Source organism: Eurosta solidaginis, chromosome X (genome assembly GCF_040869045.1).
Source record: "Eurosta solidaginis isolate ZX-2024a chromosome X, ASM4086904v1, whole genome shotgun sequence".
Classification (NCBI taxonomy): domain Eukaryota; kingdom Metazoa; phylum Arthropoda; class Insecta; order Diptera; family Tephritidae; genus Eurosta; species Eurosta solidaginis.
The window spans coordinates 199303750-199327383 of NC_090324.1; the positions used below are offsets into that span (position 1 = coordinate 199303750).

The 23634-nt window shown below is 41.6% G+C and overlaps 2 pseudogenes; both read right to left on the minus strand.

Annotated features, from left to right (window-relative positions):
* The window catches only part of LOC137234593 (zinc finger protein 254-like), a 346122-nt pseudogene that overhangs the window by 30503 nt on the left and 291985 nt on the right, over positions 1–23634 (minus strand).
* On the minus strand, positions 1752–16769 carry LOC137235369 (pyridoxine/pyridoxamine 5'-phosphate oxidase-like; annotated as a pseudogene).

Genomic DNA, 23634 nt, shown 5'->3' on the forward strand with positions numbered 1-23634 from the left:
TTTAGATTAAATAAAATTTTTAGTTGTGAGTTTATGAGAATTCGTTTATTCTCGTATCGCTCACATAGGTTTTTCCAGGCTGTTTCAAAGCCTTCATTTGTCAAGGGACATTTCTTTACGATGTCCTTTGCCTCACCTTGAGTTTTTTGGCTAAGGTGGAACAACTTTTCTACCGGGCTTAAGCGACTGTTATTTTTATAGATGGCCGTGAACAGGTCACGAAACGTTGGCCAAGATAGGTAGTCGCCCTTGAATACCTCAGTATCGCAAGCTGGCAGGCGGACACTGTGTTCGCGCACGCGTTCTCCTTCAGGACGAGCCTCCCTGTCTTTTTCCTGCTTTAATTTGGCTTGAAGTTCAGCCATGTTCCGCATGCATCGCAGGAATACGTCATATGCCGCTTTATGCTTGATCTTGATCGCTGAAATCTGTTTTTGCTTCCATCGTGCCAGATTCAAGTAACTCATCGAGAACGGTGTCTGTTTTTTCCCACTTATCTTGCAACTCTTTTTGCTGTATTGCAAGAGTGTGTATAGTGTGCAGAGCCGCATTTATGTCATTAAAATCGGGCTCGAATTCGATTATTCGATCGGTCAATCTAATATATGATTCCATGTTCATGGATTAAAATTTGTGATCAAATTAAAAAAGGGGTTGTAAAACTGAAAAAACCTGTGCGAATCACCCAACCAACAATGATTAAAATATAGAAAAAACTCTTTATTTAACGCTTTCAATTTGTTTATTTTTTCACTGACTTTGCAGCTTATTTGTGCCGAAAAGCAGGGAGAAGGGGAGAGCAACAACAACGTTTTTTGTGGAATTAAAGGGGGCCACTCGCCACCTCAACGTTCAAATTTGTTATAAATAAGTGCGCGCGCTGATATAACAACTCGACGAAAAGTGTAAAAACTCAGTGAAAACTGTTGTAAAAACTGTGTCGATTGAATTAGTGAAAATTAAAGTGCTTGAAAAGAAAATGAAAATTGCCACAGCCGTATGGCGTGAGATTTTAATGTGAAAGTGAGGTTATGTGTACCTCTTCCTTGTGCTGTGTCCGGAGAGCCTTACCGCTGGTGGGGGGACAGGCCAGATAGTCACAAGGAATCTTAACAACGTTAATGATCCGCGTTTGCACGTAATTTTCTTTTCGACACTAATAAATTTTTCACACTTTTCGCGGTTAATCACAGAATACGCGTGTTACACTCGGGAAATAGATTTTTACATGGGTTTTAACCAAAAAAAATGTGGCAAGAAATATTGCACTTACTCTGGCTTTTTGTGGCGATTCGCTGTTCTGGTGATGATGTGGCAAGTTGGCTTGCGATGTTGCAATTGCTTCAGCTGGCTGTAGCTTTTTCGGTGGTTTCGCACGCTGTGATATATATATATATATAACCTTCCCCTTTTTGGTTGTCCAACTGAAGATTATGACAAAATTATCCGAAAAATTTTTTATGACAATTCCTGCGATTTGTGCGATCAGCTATGATACTTTGTGATGTGGACTGTATTTTAGGTGCTTTAATTCCTTTTTCGGGGAGATAGGACCAAATGTTCGGCCGGGGTCCGTTTGCTCCTGGAGGTAGGTGGGCGCACCGGGGTCGATCTCAGTGGGAGTAGGTGTATGGAATAGAAAATAAGCAAATAGACGAGATTTCTCGTTATAATATATATGATTTATTGGGTAAATGTAAAAATAGCAATAGTTACATTATTACCTGAATAACGCAAAAATACGGCAGAGATCGCTGGCGGCAGATGTTAGCTGGTTGGCTGTTAAAATCCAAGAGGCCGGTTGTATTGAAAGCTACAGCCGTTGACCCGCAAAATCCTCCGTTTTGGAGGGGAAAGGCACACACACATCACCCCCGACGTGCATATGCATGAGTGACAACAAAAAACACACATACACGTGCATGTACATGCATGCACATGCATGTGTCGGTGATGGTGTGGGTGGTTATAAATTAAAACGAATGTCGAGTATCGATTTGCAGAGTTGCATTGGGGGGATCGCAATCAGATACGGAAAAGTTAGGCATCCTGCCTAAACAGTCATGATGACTCATCATGACTCCCTTCATGGCGAGAACCAGCTCATGCTCCGTTTTATCCGAACCCAATACTGGATACCGAATGTCAAGACCATGATCAGAGCCATCATCCACAATTGCAAAACCTGCATTATTCACCGAAAGCAGGCGCAGTCCCAACTTATGGGTACCCTTCCCTGCCAACGGACTACTTTTACCCGCGCGTTCACCAATACCGGGGTAGACTTTGCGGGGCCTTTCGACATCAAAAGCTACCGCGGTAGGGGATGTCGACTGTCAAAAGGCTACGTATGCCTTTTTGTCTGTTTCTCCACTAAGGCCATCCACTTAGAAGCCACTAGTGACCTTAGTACCACATGCTTTCTCGCAGCCTTTGCGCGTTTTATCGCGAGAAGAGGATGTCCGAAAAACATCTACTCCGACAATGGTACAAACTTTGTCGGAGCATCAAGATCTATACGATCCGAATTTAAAGCCTTCCTGGCAGAAAGCCGAGACAAAACAGTCTCAAAATACAGCCATCAAGCATTGAGCTGGCTTTTATTCCCGCCGCTGCTCCCCATATGGGCGGCTTGTGGGAGGCGGGAGTGAAGAGCTTCAAAAGTCACTTCAAAAAAATCGCGTCTCCCCATATGTACACCATGGAGGAGTTCCAAACCCTTTTGTGCAGTATTGAGGCGTGCCTCAACTCGCGCCCACTCAGTTCAGGGTCGAATGACCCAACGGATCTGGAACCACTAAGCCCAGGACATTTCCTAACGGGCAGCCACCTACTGGATCCGTCGGAACCAGATGCTAGTGAGAGCACTGCCTCGATGATCAATCGGTGGCAGAAACTCAAAGCCCTCCATCATACTTTCTGCAAGCGATGGAAAACCGAATATTTATGCGAACTTCAAAAGCGTGTGAAGTGGAAGGATCCCAAACAAAATACACAAGTGGGAGATCTCGCTGTCCTCAAAGAGGACAACGTATCTCCCAGCGAATGGAGGCTGAGTAGAGTGGTCAAGGTACACCTCGGCGAAGATAACCGAGTACGTGTAGTTGAACTTCTGACAGAGAAGGGTCAGGTGAAACGACCATTGGTCAAACTGATCCTCCTCCCAACGGAGGAGATGGATTGCGAGAAGGCCAATAGCTCCTCCTAACAATCCCTCCGTTCCTCTCCCTCACTCCCTTCCGAACTCCACCTTCCTATCGATACCCAAAACAAACCCAAATTCACTCGCTTACCCAGAGCTAGGACACCAGAAAATATCTCACAATTGACTCGCTCCCTCGAACGAGGACACCATACCACTCACTCGTTATCCCATAACGAGGATACCAGAAAAGCCCTAACGCAGATACGCTATCTGCCACAAAACATAAAGGCCTTCGGCCTATTTTATTTACAATTTTCAAGAAGCAACCCCAATTCACTCGTTATCCCATAAAGAGGCCAACAGAAAAGCCTACCGCAGAAGGGCGAACCGATCAGCCACAGAAAGCAGCTGCACTCGTTGGCGCGCAACGAGGCCCATCGCAAACCTAACGCTGATGAGAAAACTCATCTGCCCCAGATATCAGCAGTGGTTTATAATTTTAGAAATCCGAATTAAGCCAGTCCGAATATTTATTCCAAACTTCGAATGAAAACCCCAAAACTTTCAAAGAATTTTTAAAATTTTAAGCATTCAGCTTAATAGCGGATTAATTTTGCGTGCAAGGAAATGCATGCATGCATAAATGCTATCCGACTGCATGCAGCGTCGAAACATTGTTTTTTGAATAAATTTAAGACATATTTTTGGGCGCGTATTAAAAGTCGACCTTCTGTTTTATTAATTCCGTATGTTCGGAACATTCGTCTCCATTTGAGAATTTGGAGAATCGGTTTGTAGTTGGAATATTATGCATATTCGGACCTCGTGAGTTAGTATCAAAAAATGTATTCTGAATATTCTAAATTAACGGTTTATCCGGAACGCCTCCATGGATACTTAACGGAAAAGAGCTTTCCGAAATTTCAGAATAATAAGGTGAATACTCCCTGTTTACCAGGACCGCACAAAAGTTCAACTCTTCTGTCCTTGACTTTGACAAAGTCTTTCGTGCTCAGCAAGGACAGAATATAAAACTGTAAGACAATAAGCCATATTCCCTTATTTGTTTCCATTCAGTGCGGCTGCTGAGTAGAGTATCACCCCATGTCAGCTGCCTGCTCAAACTCGTCCTATCTTAAAATCTTAAAAAAAGGGAGGAAAAATTTCCCATTTCAGGATTTGTTACAAAAACGCCCTATCGTGGAATCGTAGGAGTCTAGCGCTAAGGGGTCACCGTTATAGTTTTCCCTAAATAAAGGCGCCCACGACCCAATAAACTGTCTCTTTTGCTCTGGTGTAGCCATTATTGTTGGTTCTAGAAAACTAGTACGAGATTGGTTGGAATTTGAGAAAGTTGTTAAAAGCCCTAAAGAGTTGTTTGATGTAACGACTGGGTTATCGAAACCACAGAAGTTTTCTTGTAATGAAATATTTTCGGTATGAGGTAAAAAACAACTTTGTTCACCGATACGAGTGTCGAGTGTTTCCGGCTTTGATGAGTCAGAGAATTCCTCTTCTTCCTCAAATTCGATTTTGTATGCGTCGAAGGATTCTTTTTCTTCCCGATCCGTATCTGATATAAAAGTGTTATCTTGGACTAAGTCGATGTAGTTGGTTGGTATTTTAATTGTGAAGTTGAGTTTTGTAAATCATTTAATTAATTCTTCCCTACAACGTGATAAACTTTTATTCACAGCAATTGGCCTAGGTCGGTTTTCAAAATGCCCGTTTGCCTCTATTAAAATGTTATTATATGCCTCAACTAAAGAATTTTTATATTCATCTAACTTCTCTTGCCTTGTCGGTAAAGAACGACCTGTACGTAAAACGCGTTTTCTAATTTTAAAGAAATTTTCTCTCAATTCTTTGAATTTTGTTTCGAAATTTGACATTAGCAAAAGGAAGGCTCTTACACTTGCAGCTTTGTATGCTATCCAAGCATTAAGAAATTTTAATGAAAAGAAGGTTGAAATGATTTTATAATCTAATTCGAGTTGTGAAAAAGTTGCAAGTTTGAGGTATGAATATGAGCGAATTTGAATGAAAAAGAAATTTGGAATGGTTTTAGAATTTTAAATTGTTTGAGTTCTGAATAAGGACAAATTTGAATTGAGAAGATATTTGAAATGGTTTTGTAACCTGTATTGTATTAACCTAAATTGAATTGTTGCTGCGGATTGAGACATGAATGTGAACAAATTTGAGTTGAAAGTGAATATGAAATGGTTTTATCACCTAAGTTGAATTAATAAAAGTGGCAAGTTTGTGTTATGAATGTCAATTTTAATTGAAAAGAAATTTAGAATGATTTTATAATCTAATTAGAATTTTGTATTGAATGTTGAAGTAGAATTAGTGAATTGAATAAATTAGACATTATTTGAAGTTGGAGTCACTTGAGAGACAGCTGGGTTGTATTCCCTGTGAACAATGAATAAAAAAAAATAATTGTTTATACCGGGTGTGTTACCATATACGGTATATAAGAGAGAATCCTGATCTATTTTTCCAATTTTCCAAGACAGTATTAATTTTGGACGTGATATGTTTATTGCAATTTAGTATTTATTACAATATTGTTTAACGTGACGGCCGCACCGTTGCACAAAAAGTATTAAATTTTAATATTTAACGTGTCGGCCGCACCGCTACACAGCAAAATGTGGAGTATGTAATTGTAAAAATTTATTAAATTTACATCATTATTTTACGTGTCGGCCGCGCCGTTTCACCAAAATGTTTTGTTTGTTTTTTTTTTTTTTGTATTGTGAGTTAATAAAGTTTTCGATGTATTAAATTTTTACGGTTTGTTAAAGTATTTCAAAGTATTTGATATGTTCAAAATTACTTAAACCTTCGCACAATGTACTATGTATATGCATATGTCTTTCCTTTTTTTTCTTAAATGCCTCGCTCTTAGACACAATTTATGTAATATATGCATATACATACTCACCCTATAAAAATTTATTGAAAGTATATATGTGTAAGGCCAATTTCGTTTTTTCGATTTGTGTCAAAAAAAATTTTTTTTGAAAGTCATAGATACTTTAAAGTGATGCAAAAAAAATTCAAAATGTATGTGTATCAATCTTGTTTCGAATTATATCTATTACATATATGGGATTATCGGAAACTACTTTAATTGACTAATAAATTTGAGAATATCCATTTCACTTTAATTTTGAACGATGTTAAAAGTATGTATTTTTATTGTATGTATTCACGTTTGATTTAGACTGATTATATTTCAAGCTATACACATTATTGTTGCAAATCTAAATTGCTTTACTTATGAAAATTTAGAGTTATTATGTATGAAAATATTATAAATTTGGCAAAGTTGAAGAAACAACCGGTATTGCGGTTAGGTTTTAAGAATTTTTCCGGAAAATATAGATTTGAGGTTGATCGAATTTGAAAGAAATTTTAAGTATTTTTGCGAAAAATATTGATTTGAAATTGACCGAATTTAAAGGTATTTTAAGTATTTTTGCGAAAAATATTGGTTTGAGATTGACCGAATTTAAAGGAATTTTAAAAATTATATCGAAAAATATTTATAAGAAAAATTATGTATACATATGTATTTCAAAAGCAACTACATATTACATCTCAAACATACATTCATACTGCAAGCTACGCCTCACCATACGCTTTCACCGCTGCTGCTGTTTTGCTGCTGCCGTCATCACTTCGCTGCTTACAATTTTCGTTCAGCTTCCTTGTGCAGCTGCTATTTTGATGTGCCGTTATTTATAGTGGCTTCGCTTGGTTCGGGGTGCCGTACATTGCCTTGACCCGTTATGTTGGGTACAGCTTCCCTTCAATTTGTATGCCGAAACCTCTGTATGTGTTATATTTTTTTTGTAGGTTTTTGTATTTTGTATTTTTTTTGTAAAGATTTTTGTATTTTATATTTTTTTTGTAGATTTTTGTATTTTATATTTTTTTGGTAGATTTTTGTATTTTATATTTTTTTGTAGATTTTTGTATTTTATATTTTTTTGTAGATTTTTACATTTTATGTTTTATATATTTTCACCAATTGCGCTGCCTTACGAAGGTGGCCTGGTGCTCCATCCTACATTAAATTTGGCAAGCTGCCTCACGGTCGCCATGTGGCGTTCCTTATGGAATGCCTTCAGAAAAATTGTTTTTGTGCGCACGCTAATGCACGCACGCTCCACTCAAACACCAAGAAAACAATCAAACACGAATTTTATGCTTAGTTCTAGTTTGTTTTAATTAGGTTTAGAAATAGTTTTGTTTACTGTAGAATAAGAGTATTTTTTGTAAGTAGTAGCACTCAGTTAATTTAACGTAGACTTAGATTTAGTTTTCTTTTTGTAAATTTGTCGTACACGCCAAGTCTTTGCCAAAATTAATAATGATGGCCGCCTTTTCATTACGAGCCGACCTCCCCGTTTTCAACTTGTTTCAACACCTGTTGTCCATTCACAATAGACAACAGGGTTGCACCAAGTGGGAAACAGGGTAAGATCATAAGGCTGCTGTTACAGCTACACGCTCCAAAAGGCTTGTTCAATACCTATGATAATAACAAACATGAGGTATTTAGTAATTTCTTCACAGTTCAGTAAAATATAAAAATTGAACTCTTACTAAATCTGTCTAAGGTGCCAAACGCTCATAAGCCCATCCATTTAAACCTTTGTGCCCAAGTGTTTCATCGATTTAATTCTCAACTCCAGGACCACGTCGAAATTGCATACGATCATGTAATCTCTCCGTCTGTCCTGGCCAAAATTCTATAGTATGCGGTCGTATTAGTTAGCCGCCCCAATTGGGTAAGGGTACTTGGCCATTTGGTCCTAATTTTGCTTTCATGCCCCTCTCTCTGGCATCCACATATTCACGTGATGGTATATGTGTACTTTGTTCACTAGTCAAAGCGCCGATTTGTGAGGCAAGCGGGCGTTGATGAAAATATGCTAAGTAATCCGTTTGTGGTATCTTCTCGGCCGCATCTTCAATACGTATTTGGCAACGAAGTGGTAGCCAATAGAGTATCATTGCTACATTTGGATTGTTTGCAATATCTTACGCCTTGGGACTGCCAAAATTGGTGAAGGAGCGGAAACCTTCATCAGTGACATCCTTAAGTGAAACACAACGATTTGACAATCTGCCACCTATATACACTGTAGCTAAGCACGCCGCATTCGGTTCCAGCAGATACTTGAAACTATAGATAGCATGATGTATTACGTCTCACTTCGTCGTAGAAGCAATCTTCCGAGTTGTCAGCTAAATCAAATGTGAATTCTACAGCATGCGCGATGCGAATGTTTAATGTTAGGAGTAGCGCTAATGATGATGTTATAAAACTCTATCTAATTGCAGACATAATTTCACACGCACGTTACAGCTAAAATGCAATATTTAAGTATTATTTGTTTAACACTGCTATGCAGAAATGAAGTATAGTGCCATGCAATGTGTAAGGAGGATGATGCTGCGCCTAAATAAAAATTGTGCTTAATTCATGCCAACTAAAAGTAATTTAAGCAATATTTTTGTTTACTTTAACGTATAATTATCGAGAAACTCGATTTGTTTTACTTCCAACACATCCACTGTTGCGTCTGCAAATTCCATTACCATGCTCGGTTTCATGTTCCCTACCAGCAGCACTGCTTTGCTTTTTTAATTTTGATTAACTTATATCCATGCAACTATCTTCACTGCCGCTATTAAGGCCATCCTCGGATGACGAAGATGAAAAAGGTTCACAGTCAAAATCTCTGTCCTCATCGCCGATGGGATCATGAAACTCGGTTTTATTTTCATCCTTTGATATTGTCTATGCTGGCTCTTCTTGATTGAGGAAATAATTGTTGGAAATAAGTTTCTCCAACTGTAATTGAATATCTGCAATTTTCGACCAAGAAATTCAAAATCATTGAGTGGCACTTTGGCTGCTTTTAAATAACGCAAAAATCCCAATTCTTCTGACCGCAGCTGCCGGTCCCTCGCGCAGCCACCTCTGTACATAGTAAACCGCCCTCAGATGCGTTGCAAAATTGGAAGAATGTGGTCATACGTTTTGTTTGCTTCTGTTTACCATGTATAGACACTACCGGTAAATCGATATAGTTAAATAATTCGTGATATTTGACAGACATGCAAAAAAAAATTACCAGTATCTTCTTCCTACGATGCTTTTTAAGAAAAGTAAAAAGAACACGTAAACGTAGCTGAAAACAGCATAGTTTGGCGACGTTTTGGCAGCAGATTAACAATTTGCTTCAGCTCTTCAAATGCAATTTCTAATACTCGGTCCACCTCGTCAAGTGTCAAGCACTGCAGGTTTTTATATAGAAAATCAGGTGAATTCTGCAAGTGATCCAGCAAGCCACCACTAATATGTTAATACCCCTGCCTAGTTTTTCCCCCTCTACCTGACGATTTGAACCACTCATCACTAAACCATAAGTGTGATTGTGATGTGCCATTTGCTCTTTAAACACACCAAACGTTTGCATCGGCAATTCGGATGTTGGTGATATAATAATCACTCCAGTGCCGTTTTCTTGGCATAAAACGTAATTTTTTAATTAGTTCTACAGTTGGTATAAGTTTTATTTGAACCGCTACTACGGACGAGCAATGTCTGACTTCATAAATTGTGCTATAACTTGCCCATTGAGAGATGTCACATGGAGGCTTCTGTTGTTGAGGTTGCCGCGCCTCAATATACTACGTTATGCACTATACTATGGTAGGTCCTGCTTGTAGAATGATAGAACCTGAAAAGAAAAAAAATCCGTTAATATCTGCGTCAATGGGCATCGCAAAAGTGTGGCAACTGACGGCGCGGCCGACGCCGCAGTTGGTTCACCCCCTGTGCCATACCGGTAACCTAAAAAAAAAAAAAAACCCCCCGGTGCCCATGCCAATCTACTGGATCGTCACCACGATCCACGCCAGTAACCTGAAAACAAAGAAAAAATTAATTAATTATTAAAAAGAAATATATACTAGTAATCAAATTAATTCAACATCTTCACCAAATACTTACATTTTCTTTAGGACAATATGCGCAATAATAGTACTACAGCCACGCGCTGTAGTAGAAGAATGAGAACGGGAAAAAATCTTTCGATTGTAGTCCCGTTCGTTTCAATTCATATGTACATTTTTCAATTGTACTTTTGTGCATATGAATGTTCACTTTTTTATCTGGTATAAATATACCAGTGCGCGGACATTTTATAAAAGGAACGTTGGTAAACGAGAAATGAAAATAGCAGTAGAAGTGGGTAGTTGGGAGTTTATACTTGTACCAAAAAATTCCCAATTTATTGTAATACAAACAAATCACCAAATAAATCACATACCAAAATGTCTAATTACCACAACAATTTTCCAATGAACCAAAAATCTTGCTACAAAATAACCTATTCCGGCATGTTATTCGGCAAAGTATTCACACACGCAAAAAGATGACAATAGCGCCGAAAATTATTTGCGTGCTCAGTTACTACATATATTTCATAAACAAATTTATTTCCGTTTCGAATTTGTGCACAACTTTGTTCAAATTTTCGTTCTAATATTAGTTGGTTGTGCTCAGCAATTAAATGCGTTAACAAACTGATCACAGTATTTGTTCTCAATGAGAAGATACTGAAATATTGGTAGATTTTGGGCCTCGGTGGTAGTAGTAGTAGAAAATTAAAATGGGTTAGAAAAGTTAGTAAATCTACAAATGCGGTAAGGTCCGTGCACTGACTATCCATATACTTATACCAACGTATGTACATATATATGCCGAGTCTTTAAATGTACATTATATTAGGGATGCATAAAAAGATGCAAACGGGTACCCAAAAACCCGTTTCTGAAAAATCGGTATCGGAGCCAAACACACTTCGCGAACCGTGTCATTTGCTAAAGGCCGTCAATTAAACTGGAGAAAATTTGAACAAATAATCGAAGGGCAATACAAGAAATAAAAAATTATACGCTTTATAAATTTCTCCCCCTTCCAAAACAAACAATTTTCTTTTTTTCTCTTTTTCTTTATATGGCATACAAATTTTGCAGTCCAAACATTTTTTTTGCGGCGGGTAGGAAAGCTGTTGGTTTTTAGCACCAACAACACAAATTACAGCGACTCAAAAGACCCCATGTTATACACTCTCTACCCGGTTCGGTACCAGAATGTGCGAACCGAAAATCGTAAATGCTAATTTTTCTGCAGCACTAGTGTGCCCGTGGCTAATTAAAACGCTACCGGGTGACACAACAATAATAAAATTAGGGCACTAAAGACCCACACACATACCGCGCATTTAAAGAGGCCATACACATAACATGCGCTGAATGCATATGTTCTTAGGCAGCTACCGCTGTATTTCCCCTACGCACGCGCTAATAAAATTTCCCAAATCTCGATAATAAAATTAGGGCCACCGAACGCGTGACATAGTTATAATAAATCAACGAGTTCCCTTTATTTATTCCATCTTCTCTAAATAGAATGTCTCGTTACGCTTCGCTACGAAAGAAGACCAAGCGTCAGGCCGGCCGCTACCCGAAGCCGTGCCATTTATGCAAAGCGCAACATCCTATCAGGACGTGTCCGATATACCGCGCTAAGTCCCCACTGCAATGACTGCGGGAAATTATTAAAGTCAAGTATTTCCAGAACTGTCTGTCGATGGTGCATCGTGCCCGAGACTGCACGAGTAAGGGCAGGTGCCGAAGATGTGGTAGCAACCATCATATACCGCTGCACCTGTCGATGGAGGACTTTTCGAACCAGCTGGTCATGGAAGAAGAGGAAGAAGGGTATGAGCGGATGCCCACGATGCAAGAGGTGGACGACGGGACGATGGATGAGGCGCTGTCTCTCCACGCGTCCGAGTCGGCCTTTACCGACGAGCAACATCTACCATGCGAGAGTGGAGCGGGCACCCATACAGTGCAATCAGACAGTAGGGGATCGGACCCCCGGCCGTTCCGACCCCTACTAGCCCACGAGCGACAAGAGAAAAGTGGAGCAGAATCACGGCCTTCCCGCCCACCTACCCGACGGCGCCTACGAATACATCGAGAGCGTATACTGGCCCCTCGGCCGCGCCAGCTACCTCACAACAATTCCTTCCGGAACGGGGTTATTCCGGCCCGCACTACAGCCGGCCCAACCCTTCACCCAATGGCTACTGTGGCGCCGACTGCGGTCGTGAAGGTGGAAGCCGGGGGGTGTATACATCTCATCCGTGCACTCATTGATGCATGTTCCCCCCGCACAACGATCGACCGCAGGCTGGCGCGAGAGTTAACACTGCCGACAACCAACGCCGCCGGCGAAACCGGCTGCTTTATTAGGTTCAGGGGCAAGCATGGACAGAGAAAGACGGTGACAACCCATGCATTCTGCGTCCATGATTTCAAGCGCGTTAGCCCAACCTATCACGTCGACCTCAGCTTCGCAGCTCCTTACGAGCATATCCGACTGGCGGATCACCAATTTTACGCTTCCACACCTATCCGCCTTGTTCTCGGTGCCGACGTCTATGCCGAGGTGGTAACACCGGGAGTTTTGCCCCCATCTTTCGGAGCGCTGCTGGCGCAAAGTACGATCTTCGGGTGGGTACTTCCGGGGACCCACCCGAGCTAGTATGCCTTAAGAGTTATTTACTTTTTATTTTATTTAAGTTTGTGCACTTAAGTAGTACGTTTTTTTTTCGAAATAAATGGAGTCTTTCTTTAAATGGCTAGAAGTATGAACATGTATATCTGTTTACTTCTTTTCTCAATCCCTAGCCTTAGGAAAACATGGCTCAGGCCTCTTACCATGACGAGAAAAGTGGCGAATGATCGACCATCTTGCGTGCCGCCAGGCCGGCGGACTGGCCACCGTTAGGTTAAGTTAGATATAATTATTTATAAGTTTTTTTATTTTCTTTCTCTTCGTCACGGTCGGTGATCCTTGGAGGACTGTGAGTTTGCGTACCGCAAGGGGGTCGGCATGTTTAGGCCCAATGCCTAACTTTTACTTGATTTGACGGCGCCCCTCCCTAACGTTTTAATAATACTTCCAGCCACCCACACTCACGCCGCATTTGCGTGCATGCATGCACATGCATGCGTTTCATACACGTGTATGTGTGTGTGTGCAAGTTGTCAGCACCCATGCACGTATATGTGGGGGCGGTGGTGTGTGTGGCTTTTCCCCTTCATAACACCAGAGGACTTTTCGCGGCTTAGCGGTTGTCATCAACGGGACAATCGGCCTCTTTTATGATCGACCGCCAAGCAGTTCACATCGCTCAGGATCAATATCGTCATTTTGCGACATTAAGGTAATATTATACCCATTGTATATTTTTTAAACTTTGAATTAAATATTCTTTTATAACGAGGAAATCCTCTTTGTATTCTTTATTTATTTCGAGTGAACCACACCAATCCCGAGATCGACCCGTGTGCGCCAGCCCATTGCCGGTTTCCGACGCACCCAGGCCGAACATATGTTATAAAATAACTCCGCCCACTTGGCAAATACTAGAAGCTTCCTATGACTTAAGCCATTTGCTGCTTCTAGATATGACAGCTGTATCACTCCTAATAGCGGGAGTCTTAGCCTGACAAGCGCAGGGCACAACGACAGAAGGTTTTCGATCGTTTCTTCCTCCAGCCCGCACTTCCTGGATCTGCTATCACTGACCAAGCCTAATTTAAAGGCATGTGACGCCAGAAGGCAGTGTCCTGTCAGAATACCCATCATGAGTATACAGTCCTCTCTTTTTAATGATAGAATCAACTTTGTTAGTCTGAGGTTGTAAGACCTGCACATAATTTTAGACACTTTACAGCCCAGTGCTTGAACCCACGCCTTTCCTGCTTGGTCGATCATGTGCACCTCTCGCCTTTGCTTAATCTCGCCCAGTCTAATTGGGACGTTTACGGAGCAAGCTTCAAGGGATGCGCCCTTTTTCGCTAGTTCATCCACTTTTTCATTCCCATCTATTCCCATATGCCCTGGGACCCAATACAGATGTATGCTTCTCCCTGCCCCGATTCTCTCCAGAGACTACTTGCACTCTAACACGCATTTAGATGCTGTGCTATGCGAGATTATTGCCTTAATTGCTGCTTCACTGTCAATATAAAAGTTAACACAGTTGCAGCTGAAGCTATTCTCTTCCAGGGCTTCAACCGCTTTGGTTACGGCTACTATTTCCGCTTGGTAAACGCTGCAGTAATCCGGCAGCCTGTAGGATCTGTTTATTTCGGGATCAGCACAGCATACCGCAGACCCTACTCCTTCCACTACTTTGGAACCTTCTGTGTACACATGCATCGCTTCGTCCGCCATTTGATCACCCTTGCGCTAACCGTCCATTTCTATTGTGGCCTTAAGATCACCCTCGAAGCGCAGATAGGTAGTCTGTTCGTCTTGTGATTGTTGACGCTATACTACTATGGCCGTAAGGTCGGCGCCCAAGTTGCCCCTAGGCAACGAGCTTGGTTGCAGTTGTTAACGCTATGTTCTTTGCTACCAGGTCCACAAGAGGAATGTGCGGAATGGCATACAGTGCAGCCGTCGGGGTTGTTTTCAGGGCTGCCGTAATCCTGAGCATTGATAATCTGCATACGCCCTCTAATTTATTGAGAAATGTTGTTTTTTGTGTGGCTTTCCACCAAACAAGAACTCCGTAGTATAGAATAGGGCTTACAATCGCTGTAAAAACCCAATGAAAAAGAGAGGGCGACAAGCCCCACACCTCAGCATTTTTTACATGCACGAAGTGCCGTTCAAGCCTTCTTCACCCTCTCCTCCACGCTCAGCTTCCATGACAGCTTACTGCCTAGGATGATTCCTGGATATTTTGTGCAAGGTTTCTACTGTAGACTTACCCCTCCTAACTTAGGCCTGATCCAATTTGGGACCATCAAAGAGCTTATCTTTGGAAAGCACTTTCCACTTTTGACAATTTCAACGTCATCTGCGTAAGCCGTAAGTTTTACGGGTCCCTCATCGAATCGCCTGAGCAGTTGGTTGATGACCAGCGTCCACAGCAGAGTTGATAGCACCCCCCTGCGGCGTGCCCCTGTCCACTGATTTCGTGGCCCCGTACAATTCCCATGGCTGGATGTACTTCATCCATACTCGCCCATTTAGAAACATTATTGAAAGCTCCGGCAATGTCTAAGAAGACTCCTAGAGCATATTCATTATATTCCAGGGCTATGCTTATTACCACCCTATGCAATGCGGTGTCTACCGACTTGCCTTTGGTTGGACTTTATACATATCTATCAGCCTCTCAAAGGTTTTGAGCAGAAATGATGTTAAGCTAATGGGTCTATAGTCTTTGGGATACACGTGAGCGATCTGCCCCCCTTTAGTAGTAAAGCTACGCGAGCAGTTCTCCAAGAGTGCGGTACATGATTCAGTTTTATGTACCCATCGACTATTATTTTAGGCCATTCCACGATCGCTCTACTTGATACATGTAGCATGGCCGGAAATATACCATCTGTGCCCGGCGATTTAAACTTAGAAAACGTCTCCACTGCCAATTCGATCTTGGTATCGGTCACCAAGCCCGGCACTACCCGCTCGGTGATCGAAGTGTGAGTGCTGTTTGCTGGCTCTTCTGAACCATCTCCCGATGGGAAATGGGTATCGAGAAGCACCTCAAGGGATTCCTCACTATTACGTGACCATTACCCGTTCTGTTTCTTTATTAGTCCCTGGAGTATGTTTCCCTTTGCTAGGAATTTTGCCAGCCGTGCTGTTTCGCTGGAGCATTCTATGTCCCTACACAAGCTTTTCCATGAGGTTCTCTTCGCCATGGAAATTTCACGCTTGTGGATCCTCAGTAGATCCCTGTACTCGTCCCGACACACTTCGCTTTCCGCGGTCTTTGCTAACTTAAACATTTCTTTTACCTGTGTTCTTAGAAGACTCAGCTCATTGCTCCACCATGGGGGCTTTGATTTTCCTCTGAATCTTCTTAGAGGGCAAGCTTTGTTACACACAGTCATAAGCGTCCTTGTTAGGAATTCATTAGACTCCTCCAGTTCCTCCACATTGGCACCTCATTGGGTTGTCCCAGTTTTGTTTCTACCTGTTTCTGAAATTTAGTCCAGTTCGTTGACCTGAAGCTAATATACCCGCAGTGTATCCTACGGCTTCATGACGCATGGTATCCATACCTTACTTTTTGGTACCGTGGAGAGTTGCGCTTTATCCACCACTTCAAACCGCTCGTTCGTGCCTTGCCTTTGGAGGTTTGGAACCACTCGCCTGCCTTCGACCTACTTTTAGCACCTCATGGGTGCATTTCAAATGCTCGATTTCCACTTCTGTTGGGTCGACCACTGCTCCCAGGCGTTGGACAACTCTTAATGTTGCACGGTACTACGAGAGAGCTATTTTATTTCCTTTGCTCCGTACCCTTCTCCACTCTTCTACTCCGTTTTCATTCGTGTGCTTTTCCAAACCGGAGTTCATTGAATCAGCACTTCTCTCGGTCCCCGAGTCCGACTCCTCGCTTAATACATATTTTTCGTCCTTGGATTGCGACTCAGTCCTCCTCTTATCATCGTCATTTTCATAATTAGGTATTGAGTCGTTCATCTTGGTCGTATGACCACCTGCTCGACAAGGCGTGCTCAGTATTATATACGAGGAAAGAACCTTCCGCCACAGCAGCACCCCTTACTGTGGTAAGGCCATCAATACTTCCCGAGGTGGCCCGGTATCGGGAAGGCTCCGTCGAATACAGCCGAATTTATCCCCTGGCTGCAAATCGTCCAAAAGGAACGGTCCGCATAAAACCCTTGATTAGGGGGTTGGCAGTTCTTGGTCACCCACATCCCGCCGCACTCCTATGAGGCGAAACGTCGTAGATGCCAGTCCTAAACAGCTCCACCTCATAGTCGGGCGCTATGGAATTCGGCTAAGCCCTCACACCAACGACAAAGTGCCTACCCTAGTGAGGGTAGTTAGAGGAGGAGTGAATTTACTTTTACTTAGGCGCCATTGATCAACTCGTTCTACCACTTCGTGTCGAGCTGTGATGAACTGGTCCATTTAAGTCCAGTTGGGGAGTTCTCTTCTTGAGGTCAGAGATTGCTCCCACAACGTCGCTGTATTTTCAGGGAGTTTTGGGGAAACCAGATAAATAAGTATGGGGTCCCACTTATCTGTGGAGACTTATTGCTTGGCGAGAATTTGTAGGCTATTATTTACCTACGATTGCAACCTTTGTATGTCTTCACTGTTTTCCATGGTGATAGTTTTTAAATTCATCAGGGCCCGTATTTGGTTATCTATGAGAATTCGTCTGTTCTCGTATCGAGACTTTAGGGCTTCCCACGCTAAGGCAAAGTGTTCGTCAGTCAAGGGAAATTGGTTGACTATTTGAGCTGCCTTTCCTTGTGTTTTATATCTGAGGTGATACAATTTTTGCGCTTGGGCGAGTTTGGGGTGGTTAATGTAGACCGCTGTGATCATGCCACGAATCGAGGGCAATTTTTCATAAACGCCATAAAATATTTCGGTGCCGCAGGGGGGATTTTCAACAAAATATCGGAGTTGTCAGATGAAACTGTTGTGACGGTAGGGGGCGCGTGTGTTTTCACTTAGTTTATCAACTGAAGTTGGTCCTCAGTCTCAGCTTTCGTTTCCTCATAAGTTACCAGGCAGGTCATGTATTTGCTATGGACAGATTTTGCAAATTCGTCGGGCATGTTCTGATCCACGGTTTCTATCACCTTATCGAATGCTTTTTGTACTCTCTTCCAAAATTTGTCGATACTCGAGTTTTTTACGTTAAGGGGCGACTCAGTATTGTCTTGGAGGGACATTGACTTAAACCGGGCACAATAGTCTATGAAAATATCCGTGTCGATAAAGAACTTTTTAGGGGCAGACGAGAATTTAAATCTTTTAACTTCTTTAATATTGGAGCTACTTTGTCTCTTTTCATCATCACTCATTTTTGAGCTTATAATTTTTTTTTTTTGACGCTTAGAGTTGAGACGTAATAAAATTCAACTTAGAGAGGAAAAACTTTTTATTTTTTTTGAAGGGAGTATTTGCCTTTAACTGAGAGTGAGGGAATTACGGGTAAATCTTCACGTTAAAGAGCAAGCGAGAATAATTTTCAAAACAAAAAAGTTTTTAAGTTATATTTTATTTGAGGGGTTTGAATTTGTGGCAAAACCAACAGAGAGAGAGGGACAAATTTCAAAAGTAAAGGGGTTTTAACTAATTTAAAATTTAAGGGTATGACGAGACAAAATTGACCACTGTACCGCGTTTGCACTGTATTTAATACTGTGACGAATATTACCATCTCTGAGTGTTTACTAATTAAATAAAGCCAAAACAACAATAAAGCAAGCTGACACACTTGTATGTACGTAAACAAATTAATCATAATGTACATACATACATACAAGCAGCAGAGAGATACTCACAAACGGATGTCATCATCAGCTACTAATTCGCTCACATATACACACGCATATGGTTACACACTACAAATGCACGCGCGTATGGATGGTGACCAGGTAGAGGATTCTAGAAGAAGAATCGTCTAGACCTTTGGGCAGAGAGTATAAAAGCAGCAGAAGCTGAGTAGTCCGTAATCAGTTTGATTTAAGCAAGCTATTGGTTGTGAAGTATCAGTGTTATTGTGAAGTACTTTCAAAGTAGTCTAATAAAGGCCATTTTGCATTATTGAATATTAGAGTTATTTATTCAAAAGTTTAGCGATACGAACGTTAGCAGAAGGTTTTGAATAAGCGGAATTTCACTAAATTAGTTATAATATATTTAATGTGTATATATGCGGGAGGGTTAAATATAGGTGGGAAAAATACAAATATATATCACACCTGTAATCCCAATACTAACTAATGGCGCACCCTTTACTCACGTTGCCGTGCATGTGACTTCTTCATTGCCCCAAATAGCAATTTCGCTGACTCAGTACACGCGCAAGCGATCGGTAACACAATACAACCAACAAGGCGTGAGAAGTGCAGCATAAGCAGCATTGGCCTATACACTCAACTCATCGATTATGAAATGTCGGCTGGTGGTGGGATCTGCAACGTAGGCATAAGTAAGTTACACTTAAAAGTTAGTTGGTAACAAAAGAATATGTTTTAGATTAGTCGTATTAGTGAGTGCAACGAGTGCACAATAAATCAAGCTCAGTATCAACTTAACTAAATTTGTGTATTTACTTTGGTCGGTGAACAGTGAGTTCAACGCAACTTTAATTTTTTAACAGTTCCCCTTTTGAGAACTGTAAGTGGCGCCCGAGACAGCGGGTGCAAAGTGGACAAAAAGTGTTTAAGTGTTCAGTTGAGAATAGACAAAAAATTAAATCCCCAAAGAACTAAGTGAACTATTCAAAAAAATTTTTTTCAAAAAAGCGTTTAAGTGGAGAAAAACAAAAAAAGGGCAAAGAAATTAAAAGCCCAGTAATTAAGTGAACTATTTTAGAAAAAAGGGACAAAAGCCCTTCAAGAAGAGAAATATGATAAAGCAAATAGTTTTAATCCAATGAGAAAGTGGCTTTTGTGAGTATAATCTAATCACATTATATTTCCCTTTTCTTCTTCTATTTTTACAGTAATAAAATCATGGACTCTGAAGAAATCAGGAAGTCACTAACGGAGACGAATGGGGCTATCAATGCCATTCTCTCCCAACTGAAGAAAATGGACCAAAGGCTCAAAAGTGTCGAGTCGAAAAATAACGATGAGTCTTTGTCAGGGCTCAGTAGTAATCTGGAGAGGCTAGAAGCCCAAGTGGAGAACCGGCTGTAGAACCGCTAGTTAGTCCTCGGACGGAGGTCGAGCTAGCGGAGGTAGCTAAGCTGCCGGACTGCGTAAAAGAGTTGCAGGTATTCGATGGATCACGGGAGCACTACGGCTCCTGGGTCCATAGTGTAGAACAAGTAATAAAGGATTACGAAATAGTGCGGCATAAGCCGATTTACGCAGCCACCTTGAGGCACATTAGGGGGAAGATTAGGGGCGCAGCAGACTCTGCATTACTTGCGCACAATATACTAGATTCCGACTGGGGCAGGATAAAGGAAATTCTTTCCCTGCATTACGCTGATATAAGGGATATAGAAACGTTGGAGCAGCAATTGACGTTAATGCCACAAGGGCGTCAGAAGATGTCCGACTTTTATGCGCAGGTTCAAAAACAACTGTCCCTAATGATTAATACCATAAAGGCCGAAAAGTATGCACACGGGGAAACAGTAGAGGCATTGGCAGAGGCACATCGTCGAAAAGCATTAGATGTCTTCATTAGGGGCCTAAACGGGGATCTGCCTGCCCTTCTCCTAGTTCAGAACTTGAAAACACTACCCGAAGCATATTCGGCATGTCTGAAAATTTTAAATGTAGACCGCAGGAACTCTATTTACCGCCCACCCTTCCACAGGGATAACACAAATTTTAATGACAACTACCAACCTTCAGCCCCAAAATTTTTTAAAAGGAATTATTCCAACCACGACCAGGGTTATCCCGCTCAAAGAAATTCAGTTCAACCAAATGGCAACCGCGTGTGGCAGAATGGCAACCAACAAAGGCCTAGACCTTCCTACTCAGGATCAGCGCAAACCCGAATAAGCAATCAGTCTACCCAAAATTGGAGAAGCAACAGCACCCCATTGGCGGTGGTAAGAGCAGAAGCAGAACCATCAACTCAAACCCGCCAGACAGGTGGCACTCGATTCTCAAGATATGACAGCGCCAAGAGGGGTACAAGTTCCCCAGGATATTCAGACAGAAACCCTAGCAAGCAGCAGAAACTTTTCCATCTAGTACCGGTTGATGAAGAACAAATCGAAACCAACAAAGAACAAACCACGGGGGACCAAGTAAATTTTACCATGGGAGCCTCGTGTCCGGCGTACCTTATCTAGAGTACGCAACGGGGGATTTAGGTATTTTAGAATTTCTAGTGGATACAGGGGCGAACAAAAATTATACAAGCGAACGCGTAGCTCAAAATACTACGCCAGTAGAAAAACCGTTTAAGGTAACTTCCGCAGGAGGAACTATAAATGTAGACAGGAAAATATGCGGACACTTTTTTAAATTCGTAGGCATAGATATTCCCACCACATTTTTCGTTCTTCCAGGGCTTAGATCATTTGATGGGATAATAGGGGATGACACGCTGTCGCAAATTAAAGCAGTCCTAGACAGGGAGCTCAACACTCTCATTTTAAAACCAGATATTGTGCTGCCCCTTAAGCGGAAGGAGGCGCAGCAGGTCAACAGCATTACCTTAAACATTCCTTTCGGCAATGATATCACGAACCTTACAAAAAATAAACTCTACGAGATCGTACATCGATATGAAAGTTTATTCGGCCCAGTTGACCGAGGCATGGAAATCCAAACCAATGTCCAGGCAGAAATCAGAACCACAACCGAAAACCCCATTTACACTAAAAGCTACCCCTACCCCGTTAATATGCGCGAGGAGGTGGAAAAGCAAATCCGAGACTTACTAGCAGAAGGCATAATTCGTCCTTCAAAAAGTCCCTACAACTCACACATATGGATTGTCCCAAAGAAATCCCAGGCAGATGGGGAAAAAAAGTATAGAATGGTGATAGACTTCAAACGGCTAAATGCCGTAACCATCCCTGACACCTATCCCATACCTGACATTAATGGCACCATTGCGAGTCTCGGTAGTGCAAAGTATTTTACGACACTTGCCCCAACTTCGGGATTTCACCAGATCCCCATGAAAGAAAGTGATATACCAAAAACGGCATTTTCCACCATGAATGGAAAATACGAATTTTTGCGGCTTCCTTTCGGTCTCAAAAATCACCCTCTATCTTCCAGCGCATGATAGACGACGTGTTAAAAGAATTTATAGGTCGTATTTGCTTTGTATACATCGAGGACATTATAATCTTTAGTAAGGATGAAACCACTCATCTAAAGGACATTGAGACTATCCTTGCCAGGCTCCTAGCCGCGGGTCTCAAGGTTAGCCTTGAGAAGACGCACTTCCTTAAAACAAGCGTAGAATTTCTTGGCTATATTGTGACCTCTGAGAGAATACTTCCTGACCCAAAGAAAGTAAATTCCATTAAAAACATGCTGCCTCCGTCTAACTTAAAGGAGCTTAAGAGCTTCCTAGAACTAACATCGTATTATCGTAAATTCATTCGAGATTGCGCAAAAATTGCAAAACCTCTTACCAACCTCACACGAGGAGAACACGCACAGGTAAGGGCAACACAATCGAAAAAAGTACCCATTAACTTGAACAAGGAAGCACAGGAAGCGTTCGCGAATCTCAAAGAGATACTTACGACCTCCGAGTTCCTGACTTTCCCTAACTTCGACAAATCTTTTAACCTTACGACCGATGCCTCCGATTTCGCTATTGGAGCGGTGCTATCACAGGACTATGACGGCAAAGACAAGCCCATAGCATTCATATCGAGAAGCCTAACTACTACAGAAGAGGCGTACGTAACAAACGAAAAAGGAATTCTTGCTCTCGTGTGGGCTTTGGATAACCTTCGGAACTACCTGTATGGAGCAAAAAAAATACGAATATTTACAGATCACCAACCCCTAACCTTCTCTTTAAGTAATCGAAACTACAACGCCAAGCTAAAACGTTGGAAGGCCAGGATCGAAGAATATAATTACGAAATAATTTATAAACCTGGCAAATCTAACGTCGTGGCTGACGCACTGTCCCGACTCAAAACTCATGCAAACCCCCTTGCAACGTCCACATACGATGCCGCTAGTCAAAATGCAACCACAGGGTCAACAGCGGATTCTGGAAGCGAGGCCGGTGATACCGTACTTAGTGTAGAACAGGACAACTCCGACCTTATACCCTTCGTTGAAGTTCCCATAAACGTATTTAGAAACCAGATTTTATTTGGCGGTAGGCTAGAAATATTTGAAGAACCCTATCCAGGTTACTCGCGACATTATTTAAAGATAGATGGAGTCGGCGAAGAGGAGCTCATTAATGTTCTGAAGGAAAAACTTAGGCCAAACGTTATTAACGGAATTAAAATACCAGAGAGCAAATTAGGACTTCTTCAGAAAGTATACCTGGAAAAATTCATGCAATATAAGATCCGAGTAGCTCAGTGCATTGTAGAGGATCCGAGAGATCCCGACAGAATCTGTGAAGTAGTATGGGTGGAGCACAAAAGAGCTCATCGCAACGCCAATGAGAATAAAAAACAAGTTTTAGAGAGGTACTACTTTCCAAGAATGAGCAGCATAATCAGGGGCTATGTCTCGTCTTGCGAAACTTGTAAAATCAGTAAATATCACAGACGTCCCAATAAACCGGAGTTACAAAACACACCTATCCCATCGCGTCCTTGCGAAATAATTCACGTCGATATATTCGAAATACAAGGAGAAAAATTTCTGAGCTGCATTGACAAATTTTCTAAGTT